The following is a 5731-nucleotide window of genomic DNA, read 5'->3' as shown; positions in this document are numbered from 1 at the left end:
GTTGTTGTGACCAATATTCAAATTTGTAATTGCTTATAGAATTTTCGTTAAGAGCACATTGCGAAACACTTTAATTGATCGAGAACAAAATGAAAGGGCAAAAGCCACAGAGCGGGAACATGTAAAGAATATAAAATAATAAGTGCAGTTTTTTAGAGAAAGGTTTGTGTTTTATCTCACAGTCACACATCATTGCGACAACGGCAAAATTGCTGAAAATGTTAATTTAGATTGTTAGTCCGTAGTTATAAGTTATATTTTAATTTATTTATTATCCATTTAATTAGCTTTAGATTAGTTGCAAGTTACTCTTGTTGTTGAGAAATTACATCAGTAAATACTTATATATGTGAATAAACTAATAAGAGGAAATAAAGTATCGTTTTTCTTTCGTTACATATATGTATATATATTCCCTGAACATAACATATACATTCACTGAACATACACATGTACTGTCGGAGATGCGAGTATATGAGACGGATGAATGGAGAGAGAAAAGAGAGCGAATCGAATACAACAAAAACCTAAAAGTAAAAAACCAGTAAGAGTTTGACATTGTCAGACAAAAGTTTTATGTACAGACATCTCGGTAGTTTTATTTAACGAACCCGTCGACGGCCCTTTGAAACGGGTAGTTTCTGTTGGTGCACGACACAACATGTATATTCACTGAACATTCCCAGAAAATACACATGTATATTCACTGAACATACCATGTACATTCCCAGAAAATACACATGTATTACTGAACATACCAGGTACATTGTCAGAACATACACATGTACATTCACTGAACATACCATGTACATTCCCAGAACATACCATAAACATACAGTGTATCAACTCTGACAGATTCCTGGGACATGCATGGAATGTTCATAATGTAACTCATGTATGTCCCAGGAATATGCATGTACATCACATGAATGTTCAAGGTATATTCTGGGAATATCATTTTGCTATGTGGGTTAAAGGATATGATCATGAGGATAATTGACAATTCAAGTAGCACTGAAAGTTTACAGTATATTCGAAGCCAAATTTTACCAACAGTTCAAGTACTCCACAACTCCAACAATATAATTTTATTAAACAAAAACTCAGTAGAAAAAACAAAAGCTAAAAAGGAACCTGCTAATAAATTATTGGAACCCTAATTGAGACTGTTTTCCGAAAAGAAGAAGGCACAGCAAAGTGTCGCTCGTATTGGAAAACCTTCATCGAAAGAAAAGAAATTGATTCACGCTCAAATTTTATCGTAGAGTAATGAATCTTTTAGTTGAATATTCAGTTCACTTCTTCATCGAAAGAGTCTTCGAAGAATCCCCCATCGAAATCTTCGTCTAATTCGACATGAACGTGTTCCAGAGGTTCTTCATTTAATTCACCGGCCGTCCCATCATCGCAGTTATTAGACTCATTYCAGAGTTGCTGCCTCACTGCTTTGATGAGTTCGGCCARGTCCTCTTTGAGCCCAATACGCTCGGCGTCCATATTTATGGTGTCCAAGCGCACCACGTCTGAGAATTGAGGGAATGTTGCGCTTTCGAAGCCRAACCTGTAAAAATATTCCTACTTAGTAAACTGCCAAGAGCCACCTTTCCCAACTTGCCTTTTTTTGAAGAAGTTGATCACACCATTCACATCCCTTTCAAAGTGCATTTTAGCATTTGCATGGTGAGTAAAAAGCATGTGTGAAAAATCTATGATGACTGGCCTCTCGTCGTGAGTGATAAAAATGTTGAACTCATTGAAGTCGGCGTGAACCACCCCGTACAAAGCAAATCTCATTATATTGTTCATCAGTTTGTCGTAAAGAGCTTTCACGTTGTTCAGTTCTTGCACGCGATGAAGAAGAGTGCCTGAAGAAGATGCCGTTTTAATATATATATGTATAGGGTTATTGATTGAGCTTTGGCCACCTCGTTTTTGCATCTAATTTGCAATTTAGAGAAAAATGTTAAATACAAAAGTTGTAGATATTAACGTTTAATAACATTTTTTAAATTGAATGCCGATCTTTTTATTGCATATTCGAATTGTCAGATCGAACTTTTAGGCCTATTAGAGAAGCCAAAAATAGTTTTTTTTTTCAATTTTCAACTGTTTTTAAATGGTAATGATCGGGACAAACAATTAACTGGAAAAGTTGTTGATATTAACGTATAGTATCTTTTAAGCTAATACCAATAGATACAGGATGTCCGAAATTCAAGTAGCAGACCAAACTTACATTTTTTAAATCGAACGCCGTTCTTTTTGTGGCATATTCGAACTATGCGTCAAAGTCTTGGGCAATTTGTTACAAATGTTCTATATTGGTTTTCAGCTGTTTTTCAGTTCATAACTGATATTGATTGAACTTTGGCCACCCCGCTTTTACATCTAATTTAAAATGTTGAGGAAAATGTCAACTGCAAAAGTTGTAGATATTAACAGCTAGTTTATTTTCAGAGAATACCAACATTTCTATCGCATAGAAATTCAATAAAAGTTACGGGCATTAATATCTACAACTTTGGTATTTAGCATTTTTTTCTCAATTTCAAATTAAATGCAAGAGCGGGGTCGCCAAAGTTCAAGCAATATTGGTTTTAACTAAAATAACAATAAGATTTATATCAAATAGGCCTAGAATTGTGGGTATAGTTCGGTTATGCAATAAAAAGACCGGCGTTCAATTTGAAAAATGAGTTAGGTTTGCCACTTGAATTTCATACACCTTGTATCAATCGGTATCATCTGAAAATAAACTGGCCATTAATATCTACAACTTTTGTAGGTATTTCACATTTTCCTCTAAATTTCAAATTAGAGGTAAAAGCGGAGTGGCCAAAGTTCAGTCAATATTAACTATTAACTCAAAAACAGACAATCAATGTGCAACATTTATATCGAATAGACCTGCACTTCGAGTTATATTTCGAATATGCATTGCATATGCATAAAAAGTACGGAATTCCATTTAAACAAATGTAAGTGTGGTCTGCCCCTTGAATGTGAGACACCCTGTATCTGTTGCTGTTGTCTTAAACTAAACTACAGTTTTATATTTACAAGTTTTTAATCAATAACTTTGTGCATGCACATTTACTTATGAAAGACTCACCTTTAATCAGTTCCATTACCACCCAATGTCGACTGAGGCCGTAGGGTTGAGGCACTAGACACTGGCGATCAAGCAGGACTTTCATACAAGCGAACTCCTTGGTCGCTGATCTGGCAGACAGGTTCAGTCAGGAAGCAGACTTTCTGTGGAAATTGACAAAATTTTTTTAAGTATTTCAGAAGGAAGAATTCGTTTTAAACAGTACCTTCTTTTGTGATGGTTAGGCTTGTTCACGCCCCTTTTAAAGTACAATAATCCACGCCGGTGCAACTTGAGGCATCTTTCCTGTTCTCCTGCAGACACAATATAAATATTCTTCTCTTTAACCACGCTAATCTCGCTTCCAAAGGCACCGACAGAATCGCGTTTGCGCAAGGAGATCAGCGCCAAGTAGTCGTATCCAGAAACGTTAAGGCTTAACCCCTCAGGCCTGGTGCCTCTCTCGTACGACAGCAACTTATGTTTCTGCAGGTTACCAATTATTTTGCCTGTGCGCCAGTGCCTCAAACGGGCAATCGAAGCCACTTCGCCTATCGGCACTGGCGCGTGGAGCGCGTGGTTTTCCATGCCCTTTTCCACGGCGGCGAGAACTATGAAATCGTCGTGAGAAACCTCATCAAATTTACGTTCAATTTTACCATTTTAAACGATGGATTTCAAAACTTGGTAAATAGAAAGCACAGCAAATAAAAAACACCGTACAACTTCGCACTGACCCGTTGGTTGCAAGTGAACTCGTCTCTATCTATGAGTGAACTGCTTCTGCAGCATAGAGTAAGTAAAATAAGAGAGGTGGCAATCTTATGGACTAGCGCATATATGCTAACTTGACTCGTTGTTTAAATGACATGCGCAAGTTAGTTTGAGGTTACGTTAATCAAAACACTAACCAACTATATTTAGGAAATTTATATCACTGTAGTTTTAATATAAAATCTCAAAAACACGTTTATTTTTATAGATGAAAGACACTGTCTGAATCATAAAAATTTGACGAGCCATTCATCGCAGTATGTCTTATTTTGTTCCGAGCTAACTCGCATGCGCTTTAGCCCTTGAAACTTTTTTAGGTTAGGTGTTAGATCTTTTGTTATTGTATTCAACAAAGAAGACCGCTAAAATTCAAAATTGTGTGTTCAGACCAAAGTATTAGAATTGATTAAAAGCATAATTTTAAATTGAAGGTAACACCACGTAATTACTCATGTAATATGATTTTTATTTGATATTCTCTTCCAGCAATAATGTTTAAGTGCACAATCTGCGATAAAATGTACGATTCAAAACAACAATGGAACAGGCATAATAAACTCACTCATAAATTGTCAGTCAAGTTTTGTTATGACTGTAAGCAATGTGAGAATACATTTCAATTTAAAAGAGCTCTTCAAAAACACCTAATAACAAGTCATAGTGAAAAGAAACTGCAATCTAAGCAGTGTGGAAAACTTTACAAATCATTGAAGACCCTAAAAGCGCACATGAAGATAAAGAAACATAATTGGATTAAAACAAGAAAGTCAAGACTAATCTGTCCTTTTAATGATAATTTGAATTTTTAGACGTGTCAGCGATTGAGGAAACATTTGGTAGAAAGTCATTCGGTGCAAATAACACCTGAACATTACACATTTAATACGGATGCAGGTACTTTATATGTTTAATGGAACAATAGTTGAATGAATTGTTTTGCTAAAAATGCTCTATAAATTTATAGTATTTAGTAGTAAACAATTCAACAATTTAAATGAATATGGTGCTTTTTAGAGTTTGATTATTGGAAACATACCATTGAAGACAAAATGAAAGTCAATTATGTTAAAGACAGTAGGTGTAGAACGCTAAAATCTGGCGCCGTACGATCTATTTACATATGCCACAGATCTTATGCCCCAAGAGACAAAAACAATCAATTGAAAAAGCGGTTTAGAAACTTAGATTCGAACAAAATTAGTAAGGCCTGTCCTTCTATTCTAGTTGTCACTACAACTCCTCATAAACCACTAGTTGTTTTGTATCCAGTTCATATTGGCCATTCAAATGAATTAGGACGGTTATCCATTCCTAGCATAGACAAACAGCAAATAGCAGGTAAATGTTTTTTAACAGTAAATAAATTTGTGACTACTGAATTACACATTTATGATTTTAGGTTAATTATCTCAGGGAGTGTCTGTTAGTCGGATTCTTAATGATATTAGAGCGGATATCTCTGAAGATGGAGTTAAAAGAATTCACTTAATAGAGAAACAAGACATTCATAATATAAAAAGATACTTTTCTATCGGTTATGTCACCAAAAGACATCAAAATGATGCAGTAAGTGTCAAATTATGGGTGGATGCGATGAATAACATGGAAAACAGCCCAGTATTATTTTATAAAGAGCAAGGATTAGAAGATGCAGTTTTCGATAAAAATGACTTCGTCCTCATTATCATGACAGATTTTCAAGCCAACTGTTTATCAAAATTTGGAAGTAACAAAATTTGTATTGATGGAACCCATGGGTTAAATGCCTATGGGTGTCAACTATACACTATTTTAGTAGTGAACGATTATGGCAGCGGCATGACGGTTGCTTTTTGCTTTTCAAACAGGCAGGACATAGCAATATTT

At 35.3% G+C, this 5731-nt stretch overlaps 2 long non-coding RNA genes across 2 annotated transcripts; one reads left to right on the top strand and one right to left on the bottom strand.

Annotated features, from left to right (window-relative positions):
* Window positions 1–1015: 1015 nt before the first annotated feature.
* On the bottom strand, window positions 1016–3406 carry LOC109537621. The gene is made up of 3 exons (XR_002171945.2): window positions 3318–3406; window positions 3113–3255; window positions 1016–1865 (listed from the first exon to the last, which is right to left on the bottom strand). It is a non-coding gene; the product is annotated as an uncharacterized LOC109537621 (long non-coding RNA).
* A 784-nt stretch (window positions 3407–4190) lies between these two features.
* On the top strand, window positions 4191–5011 carry LOC125505150. The gene is made up of 3 exons (XR_007281953.1): window positions 4191–4296; window positions 4352–4759; window positions 4880–5011. It is a non-coding gene; the product is annotated as an uncharacterized LOC125505150 (long non-coding RNA).
* The last annotated feature ends 720 nt before the right edge of the window (window positions 5012–5731 follow it).

This window comes from Dendroctonus ponderosae, unplaced genomic scaffold (assembly GCF_020466585.1).
Source record: "Dendroctonus ponderosae isolate FM_Combo_2020 unplaced genomic scaffold, Dpon_F_20191213v2 Dpon_F_20191213_7, whole genome shotgun sequence".
Classification (NCBI taxonomy): Eukaryota; Metazoa; Arthropoda; class Insecta; order Coleoptera; family Curculionidae; genus Dendroctonus; species Dendroctonus ponderosae.
This window is presented reverse-complemented; position numbering and strand designations above follow the sequence as displayed.